Below are 21102 nucleotides of genomic sequence, written 5' to 3'. Positions count from 1 at the left end.
TCATGACTTGCCCAGAGTCACACAGCTGACAATTGGCGGAGCCGGGATTCGAACCTATGAACTCTGATTCCAAAGCCCATGCTCTTTCCACTGCGCCTCACTGCTCCCCCAAATCAAAGACATTAAGAAAAAGATAGGGTTTTCTGAAGTTACCCTCATTTAGTTGAAAACAAAGCACTCCAGGCAGTCAGTAGCATTTTAAAACATTTACTACTGTATCCATGATACTGAAAGGAATCTGTTTGGAAGATATCCTAAACAGACACTGTTTCTTATTTTTGAAGATCTCCAGCAACATAAATTACACAGCTTCTTCAGAAACCCAGTCCAGTGCCTAATAATCTTTATTATAAGGACATTCTTGACTCTAATATATATCTTTCACGTCACTGGTTATTCCCATTTACTCTGATTCTTTCCTTGGTGGACGTAGAATACAGCTGGTTCTCACTATCAAGGTTACAACTTTCAGTCAGTCAATCAGTTTTATTTATTGTGAGATTACAAAGTGCAGAGCACTGTACTAAGTGTTTGGGAGAGTACAGTATAAAAGAGTTCATTCATTCATTCTGTCAGTCTATTTATTGAGCACTTACTGTGTGCAGAGCACTGTACTAAGTGCTTGGAAAGTACAATTCGGCAACAGAGACAATCCCTACCCAACAATGGGCATGTTCCCTGCCCAGAAAGAGCTTACAGTCTAGAGGGGCAGACAGACATTAATTTAACTACACATGCTGTCTATGTCTCCCACTGAATTGTAATTTCCTGAAAGACACGGAGAATTTCTACTCATTCTACTATACTCTTGCAAGAAGTTAATAATAATAATAACAGCGTGGCTCAGTGGAAAGAGCGTGGGCTTGGGAGTCAGAGGTCACGGGTTCGAATCCCACCTCCCCCACATGTCTGCTGTGTGACCTTAGGCAAGTCACTTCACTTCTCTGGGCCTCAGTTCCCTCATCTGGAAATGGGGATTAAGACTGTGAGTCCCACGTGGGATAACCTCATCTCCTTGTATTCCCCCCAGCGCTTAGAACAGTGCTTTGCACATAGTAAGTGCTTAACAAATACCAACATTATTATTATAATTATTATAATGATAGCATTTGATGATGATGATGCTGGCATTTGTTAAGCGCTTACTATGTGCAAAGCACTGTTCTAAGCATTGGGGAGACACAAGGTAATCAGGTTGTCCCACATGGGGCTCACAGTCTTAATCCCCATTTTACAGATGAAGTAACTGAGGCACACAGAAGTTAAGTGACTTGACCAAAGTCACACAGCTGACAAGTGACGGAGCTGGGATTAGAACCCATGACCTCTGACTCCCAAGCCTGTGTTCTTTCCACTGAGCCACACTGCTTCACCATTTGTTAAGCATTTACTATGTGTCACACACTGTTCTAAGCACTGGGGTAGATACAAGCTAATCAGGTTAAAAACAGTTCCTGTCCCACATGGGGCTCACAATTTTAATCTCCATTTTGCATATGAGGCACAGGGAAGTTGTGACTTACCCAAGGTCACCCAACACACAAGTGGCAGAGCTGGGATTAGAACCCATATCCTTCTGACTCCCAGGCCCAGTAATAATAATAACTGAGGCATTAGTTAAGTGCCTACTGTGTGTCATATACTTTTCTAAGCACTGGGGTAGATACAAGCTAATCAGGTTGGACACAGTTTATGCCTCACATATATTTTTCAGCACTTAACTGGTGCTCAGCAAATACTATTGATTGGTTGATTGATCATTAAAACATCCCTTGGCTTCAAAATGTGAGATTCCTGTAAATTCATGTCTGTGAGAATTTACCTTCTAACCTAAGGGCATGAAAGGAGTGTTGTGGAATGGCTTTTAGCCTTCAGGAGATGAGCCTGGAAACAACCTCAATTAATCATTCAATCTAAGTGCTTGGGAGAATAAATACAACGGAGTTGGTAGACACAATCCCTGCCTATCCTCAGGGCTTCCACTGGACAACATTTAAATCCACTCTCTTTTTCTTTTTTCTTTTCCTGCATTTTTAGATGCCTACTTGTAGGGTGGTTACACATGAGGAATGTTGGAAAGATGTACCCTTGACTGATGCTTGGGATCAGTCCCTTAGTCCTTTAGTCCCTTTAGTCCCTTCTAGACTGTGAGCCCGCTGTTGGGTAGGGACCGTCTCTATATGTTGCCAACTTGTACTTCCCAAGCGCTTGTACAGTGCTCTGCACACAGTAAGCGCCCAATAAATACGATTGAATGAATGAATGAATAAGACTGAGCTAAATGCAGAGGTGGCGAGGGATGTAACAATTTGTGGTGGTTGTTTTCAAAATCATCAAAGCAACGTTGTTCATGCCACTGACAAGCTTGCTAGGGGAAGCAGCATGGCTTAGTGGAAAGAGCATGGGCTTGGGAGTCAGAGGTCGTGGGTTCTAATTCCATCTCCGCCACTTGTCAGCTGTGTGACTTCAGGCAAGTCACTTAACTTCTCTGTGCCTCAGTTACCTCTTCTGTAAAATGAGGATTAAGACTGGGAGCCCCATGTGGGACAACCTGAGAATCTTGTATCTATCCCGGTACTTAGAACAGTACTTGACACATAGTAAGCACTTAACAAATACCATCATTATTATTATTACCTAAAAAGAACATCTCACTCTATTTAGCCTTTAGCAAAGACAGTTGCTAACCTACAGAGTATTGGGAGTGATGCTTTTACAGTACAGTACACTGTTCTAAGAAATTGTATTAAGAAACTGTACTGAGAAATTGCAGCAGGGGCACAAAGACACATGTTCTGCCAATGTGCACCTCCCAGTCTAATGCAGGAGGCAGACAAAAATATTAATGAGCAGTGGAGTAGTTGGAAGAACAAGGATTAGATAGGAGTTTAATGTATAGTCCTGGAAGAAATAGCATAATAAAATCAGGATAAATAGTCGGATGTACAATTGAATATATGTATACATTGAGGGCTAAAGTTCAAGTGACTGCAATGAGTATTGGGAATTAATTGGAAAAGTCTTGTTAGAGGAGATAGGGTTTTTGGAAAGCTTTGAATGTGGGGAAGAATGAGGTTTGATAGAATTGGAGAGGGAAGAAGCTCTAGGCTGGGGGAATAGAGAAAAAGGACAGAGGAGGGAAGATGAAAAGCCAGTATAATTAGGAGGTGAACTTGGGAGGAGCAAAAAGTGTGAGCTGCTGAGTAGTTGGTGAAGAAAGACAAATGCAGAATGGAGAAAGTTAGTGAAGAGCTTTGAAGCCAACTGTGAGGAGATTTTGGTGGACAAGGAAGGAGTTGGGCAGCCACTAGAGGTTTTTGAGTGGAAAGTGTTATCCCCAGAGGGCAGATGCTGCAAAAACCACGTTCGGAAGTTGCTCAAAAGTGGCAAGAAGCTGCTTCATTCTCTGGCAGTTGGCTACAAGGCTACAGTGAGGAGGTGATCAGAAGCAGCGATTGCAGCTTTATTGCCAACCTATCAAGGAAGGGTGCCATATTGGTCAGGATCCAATGGGTGATCTCTATCGGGGACCAGGTCAATCAAAGAGAGTCACGCTGACCATCACAATCTATCCACTTATGGACACCCTCTCTCAGATCTTTTCTTCCGCTATTAGTCCTCTTCTCCATCGGCGTCCTTCTGTGATTGGTTGGTCGGGTGGGCTGGTGTCTGCTTCTCTTTGTGATTCTCCCTATCTGCTGGTCTCAACCAGTTTCAGCCAGGGTTCTGGTGGGTTATTGCTTCCAAGCCCCCTGTGGAGTCTTCTCTTTTTCTGGTGGTCAGTATTTGGGAGGCGTAGCTTTTCATCTTAACAACCGGCCTTCAGCCTTGCATCCTTATCTGCATTCCTGGCATTCTACCTAACATTCTTTGGTATTCCCTGCCTTTTAATGCATAAACCTACATCCCCTCTCCTTTGTCAATGCTTATCCCTTCAGAAAGATGAGGGTCGAATGTTATTTCAGGAAAATGAGCTGGGCAGTCTCTTGGTGTACGGGCTGTAGAGGGGCAAGACTGGAGGCTGGGGAGATTCATGAGGAGGCTGCTATAATAATGTAACTCTACTATGAGAAGTGATTGAAAGAGGGTAGTTGGTGGATGCCTGTGGGAAACGTTTTGGAGAAGGAATTCTCAAACAGGTTTTAGCAGTTGATTGGTTGTGGGAGCAGAATGACAGGAGCTGAGGATGTCGCTAAGGTTATGGGCTTCAGAGACAGGGAGGGTCGTGGGCATTATCAACAAAGTTGCAAAGAGGGTGGGCTTTGTAACTACGTGCAGTATTAGGAAAATAGTATTTATTACACACTTTGTCCAGAACACTGTACTGTTTTTATTTATTTATATTAATGTCTGTCTCCCCCTCTAGACTGTAAGCTCATGTGGACAGGGAATGTGTCTGTTTATTGTTATATTGTACTCTCCCAAGTGCTTAGTACAATGCTCTGAACACAGTAAGTGCTCAATAAATATGATTGACTGACTGACTGACTGACTGAAAAAGAATAAGCAGTTGGGATTTAAACATGGTTCCTGGCCCTAAGGGAACTCACAGTCTAGCAATATTCATGGGGAGATGGGTGTGGCGACAGACACATAAAGAGTGATGAAACAATAAAACACTAAATCAAAAGGCAAGTATAGATACACAAAATAAAAACAAATCAGTTGAATGCTGTAGCTAGAGAAAAATTTTACATTCCTTGAAGATCAGAGACCAAGGCACAGCTGTAGCCACAGTGCCTAGAAGCAGTGAGAAGCTGCATGGACTAGTGGATAGAGCTCAGACTTGAGAGTCAGAAGGACATGGGTTCTAAATCTGGCTTCACCACTTGCCTGCTGTATGTCCTTGGGCAAGTCACATAACTTCAATGTGCCTCAGTTACCTCATCTGTAAAATGGGGATTAAGACTGTGAGCCCCATGTGGGACGTGGACTGCCTCGAACTAGACTAGCTTGTATTTAGCATTTCATACAGTTCCTGGCACATACTAAGCACTGAACAAATATCATACGAAAAAAAGTGACCACTACATCAGCCACTAGTCTTCCCAAGGTTTTGTGGAGGTCTCATGCTGTATGTGCTTTGCTCTTTGCCTCCAAGATGGGGCAAGGTAGGGTGGAATGGAGGCTCCTCAGTGGCATAGAGAAGAGCTGGTGCTTGGTTGTCCACTTTGAAGTGGGGTCAGGGGGAATTGAAGAGACAATAAGGGCACTATGCTGCAGTTTAAATCCCTGCTGCTCTATGCACACCAGGAACAGGGGCCCTGGGTGGAATGGAGAGGGCTGGCGGCAATTACCAATGGATTCACTCAGGCTTAGTGGAGATGGAGAAGATGAAGAGTTCAGTTTTGGATATGTTGAATTTGAGGTTATCATAATTATCATTATTATTATTATATTTGTTAAGCACTTTGTGCTGAGAACTGTTCATTCACTCATTTATTCACTCATTCTTTCAATAGTACTTATTGAGTGCAGCGTGGCTCAGTGGAAAGAGCACAGGCTTTGGAGTCAGAGGTCATGGGTTCAAATTCAGGCTCTGCCAACTGCCAGTTGTGTGACTTTGGGCAAGTCACTTAACTTCTCTGTGCCTGTTACATCATCTGTAAAATGGGGATTATGACTGTGAGCCCACTGTGGGACAACCTGATCACTTTGTAACCTCCCCAGCACTTAGAACAGTGCTTTGCACATAGTAAGCACTTAATAAATGCTATCATCATTATTATTATTATTACTGTGTGCCGAGCAGTGTACTAAGAGCTTAACTGTTCTACACACTGGAGTAGATACAAGATATTCATGTTGGACACAATCCCCACCCTATTTGAGTCTCACAATCTAATTAGGAGGGAGTAGAATTTAATTGCCCCTCTCAGGGTAGCACCGGGAGAGTTTCCAGTACTCTACCAGTCTTGACTATGGGAGGGAGAGTCAAGCAGAGGACTTTCCATTCCATTCCTAGCTTGGGCAGTGGCTAGTGAGTGGAAGGCAATCTGCTACAAGTCAAAACTTTCCTGTGCTGGGCAGCTGCAGTGGCATGGGAGAGAGTCTAGGGCAGAGGCTCAAGTTTACTGCACAGGAGGAGGCAATGATAAATCACTTCTGTATTTTTACCAAGAAAACTCTATGGATACGCTACCAGAACGATTTCTGATGCAGCTGGGGTGTTCTGGGAGAGATGTGTCCATGATGTCACTATGGGTCGGAGACGACTCGACGGCATAAGACAAGACAAGGATTTAATTCCCATTTTGCAGGTGAGGAAACTGATGCACAGAGAAGTTGTGACTTGACCTGAGATGCCAGTGGGCCATCCAAATGGGAATATCCTGAAGGCCAAGGGAGATGCAAGATTGGATGGAAGGAGGAGGTGCCAAGAGGTAGAGGATTAGGACAGAGTAGTGCTCATTGGACTGGAGTACGAGTAGCTCACCAGTGACTTTGGGAGCAATGTGGGAAAAAATCTGACTCTATCCCTCATGCAGAGAGGTTTGAAGGGGCGATCAACCTCATAGTCCCTTAAGCCAGAGTTACAGCCCCGCTCACCTGAGATTCCCCACCCAGATCTGAGAGTTTTCAGTCATGGCTGAAAACCCTGCAAATGGTAGCTTCCTGCCTTCTTAGCTCTTGGAAACCAGTCCTTTGCCAGAGGCCACCCCCACCCTAAAATCGCTGCCCTCTTTTCACCCCAGCACTCAAAATGAAAAAAAAGTGGCATCCATTGATGACTACTGCCTTGAAAAGATTTTCAGGAAATGAGTTTCCAAGCTTTGAATCTATTCCAGGGTCTACCAACCTTTACTGCCCGGAAGCTCTTCTGTATATCCAGCCTGCATTTCTCATTTAGTAATTCAAGCCCGTTCCTCCTTGTTTTATATTTATCACTTTGACAAGATTCTAGCTCCTTTGTCATTCTTCACCTACAGAATCATCTTTCTCCCTGCTTCTATTAAAGAGTATTTTTGCTGAACAGAATGGCAGTAAAGCTTGCACTTCCGTTATAACCCCTTGCATTCACACTGCTCAACTGGCCACATTCATATGCATCTCAAGTTGTTAATTGCTGCGAAAGGTAATCTATTTGATTTCAACTTGTAAATTGATAAAATTACATTTGCTTTTTGAATACCAATATGTAATTTATTTCTGTGAGAGGTCGATTGGGATTAGCCTTCAAATAACATTTCTTTTAAAGGTTGGAGGCCTAACACCATGAATAAATATGATCAATTCTACATTTAAAAGTTTTCCAAACTGGAAGCACTACATTAACATACAAAATGTTTATCATCATTTGAGAGAATGTGAGCATTTGGTTGATATATTGGTGGAGTTTACAATCTAATTGGGGAGACAGACAAATGTTATTTACAAATATCGAGAGCAAGAGTAAGGACACATGGAGAAAACAGGGTAGTATTATGAATATATTAGCATGAAGTGTCTGAATGAAAAGCGATATGCTAGTGAATATACTTACATATGGAAGTGCTGAAGATGGGAGAAAATACATAATGCATTTGGATTGACGTGACCAGAGTGTGGTGAATTACTTTGGGAAGATTTCCTCTAGACTGTAAACTCATACCCTGGACTATAAGCTCGCCCTCTAGACTGCAAGTTTGTCCTCTAGACTGTAAGCTCATTAAGGGCAGGGAATGTGTCTGCCGACTCTGTACACAATAAGCACTCGATAAATAGGATTGATCAATTGATTCCTGAAGGAGGTGGAATTTTAGGAGCAGTTGGAAGGCAAGTAGGCTTCAAGGGGGCTGATGTCCATAAGCAAAAAAGCAGGTGACAGCATCCAGTATAGAACATGAGCTGGCATTGTATTGCACCCACATTTATCGGTGTTATTCCCTCCCCAGTTTGGCCTTGGTATTTTATTATAAACATCTGTTTATTATAAACATATTCATACAGATAGCATGGCTTAGTCAACAGAGCATGGGCCTGAGGGTCAGAAGGACTTGAGTTCTAATCCCAGCTCCACCATGTGTCTGCTGCGTGACCTTAGGCAAGTCACTTAACTTCTCTGTGCCTTAGTTACCTCAACTGTAAAATGGAGATGAAGATTGAGCCCTATGAGGGACAGGGATTAACTTGTATCTACCCCAGAGCTTTGAACAGTGCTTGGTACACAGTAAGTGCTTAACAAATACCATTATTATTATAGAGTAAATCCTGAAAATACTGTGTTCTCCCTCCCATTCGTAGTTGCCCCATGAACACACATTCCTTTGAAACCTACAAAAGGGAGGAGAACAGAGAAGCAGAGTATATTAATTTCTTACTGGGACCATTTCCAGAGTTTTTTTAGGCTCTGGGTTTGTGAGTCAATGCTGAGTATACTGGGGAAATCTGAGAACATGTCCATTATTCTAATTGTGGGCTTATATGTTGAGCTAGTGCAAAAATTTGTTTTCACTTCAGTTTCAGAAAAAGAGGTCATTTCAGTAATTATGTTTGTCCATTTTGAAATATCCATATTCCCCATTTCCCACCCTCCAGTGAATTGCCCAAACTCTATGGGAATTGAGCATTAGTGGTGTTTAGCATTTCTGTTAGTTTTTTTTATTTTGTAAATTGCTTCATAATGATCTCATTTACTTAATGGCTAGAATATCGCTTCCCATGAGTTTAGTTTTTCTAGTCAGCAAGGTCACATTGGTCAGGTAAAAAGCCAGTCCCTGTGTCTTGTGCCAAGTTTTGTAGAAGCTAAGCAAGGCAGAAGATACATGACACTCCATTTAACATTACCACTATGCCTATTTCTCCTACAACCTAGTTGCACTCTTTCAAAACCCCATGTTAAGGAGAGCTGATATTGTAATACTCAACCATTCCATTACTGGTTGCATGTGTTCAAATACATGCTAATCTCTTCTGACAGGGTACCATGTTTTTCCGAAACAAACTCTTTTTGCCAGAAGAATGGCCCTTACTTCCCTAACAGGGTTTTAGACAAAATCCCTACTGAAAACACATAGTATTTCAAAATTGTTTATATAATTATTCTTGTCATTTACTAATGCCATCAATTACAACAAAATTTGCTGTGTGTTGGACTTTGCCTTTGATAGCCAAACCATGACCATAAAGACTCATAATTCTTAAGATAAGAATTCGTAATTCATAATCCTTAAAATAATTCCTTACCTTCCCACCCAAACTCTGTGCTCCCCTGACTTTCCTATCAGTGTAGACAACACGCCATCCTCCCTGTATCCCAAGTCCATAAACTTGGCATTATCCTTGATTCCTCTCTCTCATTCAACCCTTTTGTGATATTCAGCATATCACAAAATCCTGTCGGTTCAACTGTCGCGAGCCCCCGGCTTCTACCAACCAGGACTTTCCTGGATCAGGTGAGCCTCTATCACAAGTAAAGAGTCAAACCAAACCACCAAGGTTTCTGTGGAAAGTTTTATTTAGTTTTTTTTTTTACCAACAGGCAGGGGAGTGACACATGCTCACTCTCACTCACACCCACTCCACCAAGGGTCCAGTATCACTCTGCTGGTCAAGGGAGCCCATTCTGTCAATCCCTTGCAGAAGGTTAGGAGAAGTTCCTGGTGACATGGACTGCTGATGCAAGCCTTGTTCACACACCACTTCCCCCCAAATGCTGTTTCCCACCTCACGGTTCAAAGCGACTTTTTACCTGCCTAGATGTTGCAGTGGCGGCTCTACGTGGCAGTTGCCGATTGTTCTGGGCCTGATACTGGGTAGAGCAGGGAGAGAAGGCCACATCTCCCTTTGTGCCCCACCTCCCACAGGCCAGCAACATCCTGCCCTGGTGTAGAGCAGCCCACTTCCTTTGCGAATTTCTTCTTCTTTGTTGCTGTTGGCAGGATCATAAACAGTCACTAGTAAAGTGGCTTGCTGCAGGCTCACCACATCAACCTTCATGACTTTGCTAAAATTTGCACTTTCCTCTTCATCCAAATTGCTACCCTGTTAATCCCAGCACTTATTCATTCATTCAATCGTATTTATTGAGCGCTTACTGTGTGCAGAGCACTGTACTAAGCACTTGGGAAGTACAAGTTGGCAACATATAGAGATGGTCCCTACCCAACAGTGGGTCACTTATCCTATTCCTCCTTGATTACAGTATCAGCCTTCTTGCTGATCTCCCTACCTCCTGTCTTTCTCAACTCTAGTTCATACTTCACTCTGCTTCCCAGATCATTTTTCTACAAAAACGTTCAGTCCATGTTTCCCCACTCCTCAAGACCCTCCAGTGGTTGCCATCAAACAGAAATTCCTTACCATTTGCTTTAAAGCACTCAATCAACTGGCCCCCTCCTACCTCACCTCACTACTCTCCTACTACACCCCAGCCCACACACTTTGCTCCTCTAATGCCAAACTACTCACTGTACCGTGATCTCATCTATCTCGCTGCCAACCTGCCACCCACGTCCTGCCTCTCTTCCCTTTTCATATCCGACAAGCAATTACTCTCTCCAGCTTCAAAGCCTTATTGAAGGCACATCTCCTCCAAGAGGCCTTCCCCGACTACATCAACATTTCCTCTTCTCCCACTCCCTTCTGAGTTGCCCTGACTTGCTGCCTTTATTCACACCCCACCCCAGCCCCACTGCACTTATGAACATACCCATAATTTATTTATTTGTATTAATGTCTGTCTCCCCATCTAGACCGTTAGCTCGTTGTGGGCAGGGAATGTGTCTGTTATATTCTTATGTTGTACTCTCCCAAGTGCTTAGTACAGTGCTCTGCACCCAGTAAGCACTCAATAAATACTATTGATCGACTGATTGATAATTCCACCAGGACCTAGGCCTCCTCCTGGAGGCTGTGAAATCAGAGTTCAGCAGCAATGGGGAGACAAGGAATGCAGGAGAAAAAACAGCAAAACCCTGGATTTCACAGGATTTTACTACTACATCTGGATTCAAGATCAGAGTTTTATGAAAAGAGCCAAGCCTTCAGTTCATTAGGCATGAACTCCCTAAAATCTCCCCATAACTCTCCACCCTCACCCTCAACTTCCTTACTGGGTCCTAAAATGTTATTAAATGAAAATAATTCCCTGCCTCAAATAATGATGATGATGGTATTCGTTCAATGCTTACTATGTGCCAAACAATTGTTCGTATAGGTACAAGATATTCAGGTTGGACACAGTCCCCTTCCAACATGGCTCTCACAGTCTAAGGGGGTGAACAGGCATTTTACAGATGAGGAAGCGCTCAATAAATATGATTGAATTAATGAATGAATGAAACTGAGGCACAGAGAAGTTAAGTGACTATTTAAAAATGGTATTTGTTAAGTGCTTGCTGTGTGCCAGGCCCTGTACTAAGTGCTGAGGTAGATAATAATAATAATAATAATGATAGCTTTGGTATTTATTAAGCACTTACTATATGCCAAGCACTGTTCTAAGTGCTGGGGAAGATACAAGGTAATCAGGTTGTCCCACATGGGGCTCACAGTCTTAATCCCAATTTTACAGATGAGGCAACTGAGGCACAGAGAAGTTAAGTGACTTGCCCAAAATCACAAAGCTGATAAGTGGCGGAGCTGGGATTAGAACCCATGACCTCTGACTCCCAAGACCGCGCTCTTTCCACTGAGCCACGCTGCTTCTCAAACTAATCAGCTTGGACAAACTGATTAGTTAATAAGATACAAACTAATCAGTTTGGACACAGTCCATGTTCCACACAGGACTCACAGTCTTAATTCCCATTTTACAGATGAGTTAACCAAGGCACAGAGAAGTGAAGTGACTTGCTCAAGATCACACAGTAGACAAGGGGAGGAGTTGGGATTAGAACCCAGCTCCTTCTGACTTCCAGGCCTGTGCTGTAGCCACTAGGCCAAACTGCTTCTCACTTGCCAGTTGCCCAAGGCCACACAGTGGGCAAGTGGCAGAGCCAGGATTAAAACCCAGGTCTCTGATTCCCAGGCCCAAGCTTTTTCCGCTAGACCATACTCAAAAGCTTCTTATGACTCCCCATTTCTCTTTGAATCGAAGAGAAATTTCTGGATGTTGGATTTGTCTCTCATTAACTGCCTTCCCAACTACCTGTCCCCCCATCTCCTTTTGTTATGTCCCAGTTTACAATCTTTGCTATCCCAAACTAACCACCTGACTATACCCCACTCTTGACATGTTTCACCAAACATTCTCCCCTTTCCCTGTTTGAACCTCTTTGCTCCCTCAAATTTGCCCACCGTATTCTTCCCATCTTCAGTTCTCCTAAAAAGCCATCTCTTACAAGAAATATCCCTGACCAATCCCTACCTCTCTGATCATGTTAGCCTTAGCACTTATAATAATAATAATTGGTATTTGTTAAGCGCTTACTATGTGCCAGACACTGTACTAAGTACTGAGGTGGATACAACCAAATTGGGTTGGACACAGTTCCTGTCCCACGTGGGGCTCACAGTCTAGATCCCCATTTTATAGATGAGGTAACTGACATCCAGAGAAGTGAGGTGACTTGAACAAGATCACACAACAAAGTGTCAGAGCCAGCATTAGAACCCACAGCCATCTGACTCCTAGGCCCAGGCTTAATCCACTGTGCCATGCTGCTTTGTTTTTCTTCTTATTTATGAGTTTATATGGTAGCCTACTTTCATGTATATTAATTGCTATCTGTGTTCTTACTTTTCTTATTGTATAGTCACAATTTGTGTTCCCCCGCCTTTTCTATTAGGTAGTAGATCAGGGACCTTATTTTTTGTTTCTTGTTGTATGTTCCCAAGCACGTAGTTCATTCATTCATTCAATCGTATTAATTGAGCGCTTACTGTGTGCAGAGCACTGTACCAAGCACTTGGGAAGTACGAGTCGGCAACATATAGAGACGGTCCCTACCCAACTATGGGCTCACAGTCTAGAAGGGGGACAGCAAAATAAAACATGTAGACAGGTGTCAAAATCGTCAGAACAAATATAAATAAAGCTATATGCACATCATTAACAAATAGAATAGTAAATATGTACAAGTAAAATAGAGTAATAAATCTGTACAAACATATACAAGTGCTGTGGGAAGGAGAAGGAGGTAGGGTGGGGGGATGGGGAGGATGAGAGGAAAAAGGGGGCTCAGTCTGGGAAGGCCTCCTGGAGGAGGTGAGCTCTCAGTAGGGCTTTGAAGGGAGGAAGAGAGCTAGCTTGGCAGATGTGTGGAGGGAGGGCATTCCAGGCCCGGGGGAGGACGTGGGCCGGGGGTCGACGGCGGGACAGGCGAGAACGAGGTACAATGAAGAGGTTAGCCGCAGAGGAGCAGAGAGTGTGGACTGGGCTGTAGAAGGAGAGAAGGGAGGTGAGGTAGGAGGGGGCAAGGTGATGGACAGCCTTGAAGCCAAGAATGAGGAGTTTTTGCTTGATTCGTAGGTTGACAGGCAGCCACTGGAGATTTTTGAGGAGGAGAGTGACATGCCCAGAGCATTTCTGCACAAAGATAATTTGGGCAGCAGAATGAAGTAGACTGAAGTGGGGAGAGACAGGAGGATGGGAGATCAGAAAGGAGGCTGATGCAGTAATCCAGTCGGGATAGGATGAGAGACTGAACCAGTAAGGTAGCGGTTTGGATGGAGAGGAAAGGGCGGATCTTGGCGATGTTGTGGAGGTGAGACCGGCAGGTTTTGGTGATGGATTGGATGTGTGATGCACTAGTATGATACACTAGTCACACTAGTGTGATACACATTACACTAGTGTGATACACTGTACGCTGGCACAGAGGTGTTCAGTAAATACTAGTTGTGCTAGTGCAGTCTCACCCACATTGATCGGTCTGTCAGACAAATATAGAACTGATCCATAGATGGCTTGAAGATGCTATACTCCCTTTTAAAATTAACAAAACCTCCCTCCTCTTTATCCCTGACCACAACAAAAATGAATTTAAACTATCATTCCTTTGGAGGGCAGCTGAGACTGAAAAAAACTTGGCCAGCATGCACGGGATCGTGAAACCTTACTTCAGTCAACAGATCCACAGTGATATTTATCGAGCGCTTACTGTGTGCAGAGCAATACACTAAGCACTTGGGAAAGTACAATACAGTAGAGTTGTTAGACTTGATCCCTGCCCATAAGAAACTTACAGGCTAGACCGGGAGCTAGACATTAAAATACATTTCAGATGGATATGTATGTAAGTAGAATTAGCTCAGCCTAGTTGAAAGAGCAAAGTTGGGGCTGGAAGTCAGAGGATCTGTGTTCTAATCCTGTCGTTTGCCTGCTGTGTGATCTTGGGCAATTCACTTCACTTTCTGGGCTTCAGTTTCCTCATCTGTAATATGGAGTTTAAATACCTTTTCTCCCTCCTACTTAGACTGTGAGCCCCATGTGGGAGACAGAGATTGTGTCTGAACTGATAACACTGTAACTATCCCATCGCTTAGTACAGAACTTGGCACAGAGTAAGCACTAAACACTACAATTATAAGTGTTATGGGGTAGAGTGAAAATAAAATTGCTAAAGGAATTCAGAGCGAAATGTATAGTGGACACAGAAGGGAGGGAGAATAGGGAAAGTAAGGTTTAGTCAGGGAAGACCTCTAGGAGGGGAAATCTATTTTAGTAGGACTTTGAGGACGGGGAGAGTGGTGGTCTGTCAGAGATGAATGGGGAAGGAGTCCCATGTCAAATGGGATGTTGGCTAGGGGTTGGTGACAAGACATAGGAGAATGAGGACCAGTGAGTAGATTGATGTTAGAAGAATGAACTGTATGGGTTGGGTTCTAATAGGAGATCAGTGATGTAAGATAGGAGGGGGGAAAGCTGAATGAGTGCCTTAAAGCCAGTGGTAGGGAGTTTCTGGTAAGGAGTTTCTGCTTGTGGCAGAACTACTAGAGGTCTTTGAGGAGTGGGGGAATGCAGATTATCAAATTCTAAGTTAAATTGGCTCAAAAGAACAAGGTCACATTTGCAAGGCGAGCCTTACTGGAGGAGACTAGCACTTTTGGTCACATTTTGCCCAGGCTCTTCTCTTCATCAACTGATTGCATTAAGTGTTCATGGATGTGAACTCTGCCCCTTCTATCAGTGGCAAAACATTCAAAATAATACTGTAACAAGGATAAGAACACACATCAATTCAATGGGAGATATCTAATGATAGTCTAACAGAGTCATTTAGAAGCCTGAGTAAAGAGTGGTATAATTTCTACATAGTGCTTATCTGGGAAATGCTGCAAATATTAATAAGGATAGCTAAATTCCATAAATTGAACTAAAAAAGTGAGCTATATCAGCAATAAATACAATAAAACCCAATTTGAAAATTTGCAAATAAATGTGCCTGAGAAATAAAATAAGTACAAGAGAGTAATTGAACGGCGGTGAAATTCTATGAAATAATAAACCTGCAAAGACACCTAAGGGAGAAGGTAGATAGAACATTAATATGCAATTTAGAAATGGCGTTTGGCAGCCCAAAAGGCCAGTACTACAAAGTGGCCCATTTCAGACAGGATCTATTAAATAGAAAATTACCTCAAATGAGGTTGAGGTGAGGAAGAGCCATCTCAGGGGCTCTTACGCTCTGACCCTCCTTAGCCAAAGGACTTCACAGAAACTGTGGTCAGAGAGTGGAATTTCAGAGTTGGTGAGATCAAAGATTATGTAGTGAAAGTAGCAGTCTACCAGATATGAAGTAGGAGAGCATTCCAGGAATAAGGGAGGGTGTGGGCAAACGGTTGAAAGTGAGAGAGACAAGAGTGTGGCCCAGTGAGTAGGTTGGCATGAGAGGAAACAGGTATGCGACCTGGGGAGTAGTAATGATGGCTTTTTGTTAAGCACTTACTATTTGCCAAGCACTGTTCTAAGTGCTGGGGAGGATACAAGGTAATTAGGTTGTCCCACATGGGGCTCACAGTCTTAATCCCCATTTTACAGATGAGGTAACTGAGGCCCAGAGAAGTTAAGTGAGTTGCCCGAAAACACACAGCAGACAAGCAGTGAAGCAAGGATTAGAACCCATGACCTCTGACTCCAAAGCCCGTGCTCTTTCCACTGAGCCACACTACTTCTCTGGGGTGTCTTCGATTTGATGATCAGGTGATTCAATCAATTGATTGATCCAGGCAGCAGAGGGAAGCTGAGTGAGTGACGTATGGACTGGGGAGGAGAGAGACTAGAAGCAGGAGGTCAGTGAGAAGGTTGATGCAGTAGTCGAGTCAGGCAGTAAAGCGAGATTATAAAGCAAATGAGAGATTAGGGCTGTGAGGCAGTTTGGGGAAACATCCACTTAGAGATGGTAGCTGAAATCCTGAGAATGGTCACCCTTTTTGCCAAGACCTCATTTTTGATAATCTTAACCTGCCAGTTGCTATGAGTATGACTGTGGGTTGCACTTGTGACACTGCTCAAGAAACCGAGTATCTCCTGGTGTAGTTCCACATATCACAGCTTCATGTGGAATTTGATGCCCCATTATCACTAACACTACACTTTGTCTTGCAACCATCAACCATTTATTGAGTACCTACTCTTTGTAGAGTCCTCTGTGCAGAGTTTTGCAGTTTCCTGAAAGTCATTTTGGTCTCTTAAATTACATTTTTCACCTCTTTATCGCTCTGTGCATCTTTGGATAGTGTATTGCGTAGGTAGCAGAATTTTTTGACAGCTGTAAGTTCTCTGTTGATGAAAGACTTTGAGTGTCAGGTTTCACATGGGCAGGCTGTTACTTCACTTTTCTTTTAATGTTATTAACCCATGGTTCTGGGCTGAACCTGCAGTGAGAATCATAATAATTGCATGTCTTCAGATTTATGAGTGTCAAGATCACACTCATCTGTCTATAGTAATCATAAAACACTGTCTCAAAGATTTTTGATTATGTTAATTGCCAGTTAAACTGGAAAAGCTCATTGGCCACACAGAACCAATTTCTGGACAGCTCTTCCACATCCTCAAGTATCCCTTCTACATCACCTTTGCACTTGGATCTGTGATCTTTAAGCACGTGGTATTCACCCCACCCTCAGCCCCACAACACTTATGGACATATCCATAATTTATTTATTTTAATGTCTGTCTCCCCCTCTAAACTGTAAGCTCCTTGTGGGTAGGGGCATGTTTACCAACTCTGTTCTTTTGTACTCCTCCAAGCATTTAGTACAACGCTATGAACACAGCAAGTGCTCAATATATACCATTGATTGACCACTGATTATGTAATCTGACAACACCCAACTAAAAAACTTCAAAATTTTTGTTTAATTTGCTATGGAAAACACCTTCAATACCCTGTTTGAGTACCAAAGAAGACCAGGCATGAGCCCTTACCTATGCTAGATTTTCAACCATCCACATATGTATAATATATCATAATAGTCATGTCTTTGCTTTGATTTATTACTTTAGACATGCTGCTCTCAAAATCATGTTCAGCTTCTCAATAACCTTCCCAGCAAAGCCAGCCTCCATGACGTGCATAACTAGGGCTAGAGGAATACTCTTTTATTGCAGCCCAGTCAGTGTAGAATTTCCCTTAGCTGCAGAAGTATCTGTCAGCTAGTAAGTTCTGTCCAGTCCCACTGACACCAACACCTCTTCTGCACCGGATGATTTGGCTCAACAGAATTGTGTGTTAAAGAGTCATTCTATTTTATCAGATAATGATGACAAAGACCAGTTTTGCCTATCTGAAAGACATATGACTAAGTCTATAACTCACAAAAGTAATTTAGTGGAAATGGAAGAAAAACTCCAAGAAGAAAGATGGGGATTTAGCATACAGTCTGCAACTGTAGCAAGAAGATGGGCAGGAATATTTAGCAAGCTCATTATAGGCAGATCTTATGAGCTCTCCCCTAGTGTGGCACTCTATACTATGCACTTAGGAGAGTATAATACAAATATATGATAGATAATTAGGAATCTTAATCCATCTTGCATTACAGATTACTCACAAGAAATGATTCTTTAATAGATTACACCCAGTCTTCGGTTTTTTAACTTGTGTTATCTACTTCTTTCTTTTTCATAATAGAATCATTAACAGTATTCAGGAAATATTTTGAAAACAAAATATATTTAAATGTAAGAATAAAGATTCTAGGGGTAAGAAAATTATGTTCCTACCATTCCTCTCCAAACTCTTTGAGGGAGTCCTCTACACACCCCTGCCTCCACTTCCTCTCCTCCAATTCTCTCCATGACCCCCTCCAGTCTGGCTTCTGCCCCCTCCACTCCACTAAAACTGCCCTCTCAAATGTCACCAAGGTTCTCCTTGACAAATCCTTGAACTTCCCAAACACTTAGTACAGTGCTCTGCACACAGTAAGTGCTCAATAAATACAACTGAATGAATGAAATCCAACTGCCTCTACTCCATCCTTATCCTCCTTGAAATCTCAGCAGCCTTCAACACTGTGGACTACTCCCTTCTCCTGGAAACATTATCTAACCTTGGCTTTATTGACACTATCCTCTCCTGGTTCTCTTCCTATCTCTCCAGATGCTCCTTCTCAGGCTGTTTTGCAGGCTCCTCCTCTGCCTCCCATCCCCTAACTGTGGGAGTCCTTCAAGGCTCATTTCTGAGTCCACTTCTCTTCTCTGTCTACTCCCACTCCCTTAGAAAACTCATTCACTTCCCTAGCTTAAACTACCATCTCTATGTAGATTTCCCAAATCTACATCTCCAGGCTAGATCTCTCTCCTTCTGTGCAGTCTCGTATTATCTGCCTTCAGGACATTTCTACTTGATTCTCCCATTGACACCTAGAACTAACATGTCCAAAACAGAACTCGGAGAACAGAGAAGCAGCGTGGCTCAGTGGAAAGAGCACAGGCTTTGGAGTCAGAGGTCATGGGTTCAAATCCCAGCTCTGCCAATTGTCAGCTGTGTGACTTTGGGCAAGTCACTTGACTTCTCTTTGCCTCAATTCCCTCATCTGTACAATGGGGATGAAGACTGTGAGCCCCCTGTGGGACAACCTGATTGCCTTGTAACCTTCCCAGCGCTTAGAACAGTGCTTTGCAGAAAGTAAACGCTTAATAAATGCCATTAAAAAAAAAAGTGGCAGAGCCGGGATTTGAACCTATCCTATCCCACCTTGACTGCTGTATTAGCCTCCTCACCAACCTCCCATACCAGTCTATAATTTGCTCTACTGTCTACATAATTTCTCCAAAAATAAATTCAGTCCATGTTTCCCCACTCCTCAAGAACCTCCAGTGGTTGTCCAACCACCACCACATCAAAAAGAAACTTCTTACCATTGGCTTTAAATGGTAAATCATTTTAATGGCTTTAAATCACTCACTCATTCATTCATTCATTCAATCGTATTTATGTGTATTTATTGTGTGCAGAGCACTGTACTAAGCGCTTGGGAAGTACAAGTTGGCAACATATAGAGACGGTCCCTACCCAACAGCGGGCTCACAGTCTAGAAGTCACAATCACAATCACTTTGCTCCCTCCTATCATACCTCTCTGATTTCCTACTACAACCCAGCACAATCACTTCACTCCTCTAATGCCAACCTACTCACCGTACCTTGATCTCACCTGTCTCACTACCAACCCCTTGCCTGCATCCTGCCCATTTCCCTCTCCCTTCATATCCAACAAACCGTCACTCTCTCTACATGCAAAGCCATATTAAAAGCGCATCCCCTCCAAGAGGCCTTCCTTGACTAAATTCTCATTTCCCTTACTCCCTCTCCCTTCTGTGTTGCCTTGCCCTCTGATTTGTACTCCTTAAGCATTTTTATGGCATTTATTAAGCACTTACTATGTGCAAAGCACTGTTCTAAGCGCTGGGGAGGTTACAAGGTGATCAGGTTGTCCCACGGGGGGGCTCACAGTCTTCATCCCCATTTTATAGATGAGGTAACTGAGGCACAGAGAAGTGAAGTAACTTGCCCAAAGTCACACAGCTGACAATTGGAGGAGATGGGATTTGAACCCATGATCTATGACTCCAAAGCCCGTGCTCTTTCCACTGAGCCACGCTGCTTCTCTATAAAATATCAAATATGCATTTGATATTCACCCCCATTCTCAGCCCCACAGCACTTACATACATATCCTTGATTTATTTTAATGTCTGCCTCCCACTCTAGACTGTGAGCTCCTATGGGTAGGTAGCATGCATACCAACTCAGTTATATTGTACTCACCCAAGTGCTTAGTACAGTGCTCCGCAGTGTGCATGCAATAAATACTTTTGATCGATTGATGTTCAAGGCAAAAATGAGAATTTTATCAGATTTTACTACCATCTATTGTCGCAAGCCCCCCCCAGCTCATACCAACCAGGACTTTTCTGGACAGGGGAGCCTTAGTGACACGTAGTAGAGTCAAACCACACCACTGACCACCAAGGTTACTGTGGAAAGCTTTTTACTTAGTTTTACCAACATGCAAGGGAGTGACACATACACACTGTCACTCACTCCACTCCACCAAGGGTTCAGTACCAGTCTGTTGGTCAAGGGAACCTGCTCTGCTGATGCTTCTTCTTTCTGCTTCCAAGTGCAGCTCTTTCTGCTGCATTTGAGTGCTGCTCTCCTGCTACTTCTGCAGCTCTCTTGCATGCTTCCTCCTTCTCCTCTGTGTGCTTCTGCTCCAGTGCTTCAGTGCTGGTCTGCGTGTGTCCTTCTGCTTCCTCGTGATTCAAAACGGCCACCTTTTATCTGCCTTAGGCATCACAGCTGTGGCTCTACGTGGCAGTCATTGACTGGTCCAGTCCCGTTACCGGATAGAGTAGGGAGAGAAGGGCACGCTTTAACAGGCCATCAATCACTTGCCCTCATGTAGAGCCCATCAGTGCCTTCCCGTCTCTTCCTTGTTGTTGTTCACGGGATCACAAATGGTCACTAATAAGGCAGCTTGTTGTGGGCTCACCACATCTAGTTTCTTGTTTTCTGTAAGCCCACTGTGGGAAGGGATTGTCTCTCTTTATTGCTGAATTGTATTTTCCCAGTGCTTAGTACAATGCTCTGTACACAGTAAGTGCTCAATGAATACGATTGAATGAGTGAGTGAATGAACTCTTAGATTACCAAAGGGTATTTACTGTTTCCATAATAGGTTCTATAGAATTTTGTTTTCTTTTTCGGTTTCTCCTGAAGGTCACCAC

At 43.2% G+C, this 21102-nt stretch overlaps 1 protein-coding gene and 1 non-coding gene across 3 annotated transcripts in view; both read left to right on the top strand.

Moving 5' to 3' along the window:
• Window positions 1-21102, top strand: part of LOC119930739 (schwannomin-interacting protein 1) — an 823807-nt gene that overhangs the window by 597801 nt on the left and 204904 nt on the right. The gene's annotated exons all lie outside the window — the stretch shown is intronic.
• LOC119937626 lies at window positions 5870-6007 on the top strand. Its single transcript, XR_005454167.1, has one exon. It is a non-coding gene; the product is annotated as a small nucleolar RNA SNORA7 (small nucleolar RNA).

The sequence above is a fragment of the Tachyglossus aculeatus genome, chromosome 1 (assembly GCF_015852505.1).
Source record: "Tachyglossus aculeatus isolate mTacAcu1 chromosome 1, mTacAcu1.pri, whole genome shotgun sequence".
Lineage (NCBI taxonomy): Eukaryota > Metazoa > Chordata > Mammalia > Monotremata > Tachyglossidae > Tachyglossus > Tachyglossus aculeatus.
This window is presented reverse-complemented; position numbering and strand designations above follow the sequence as displayed.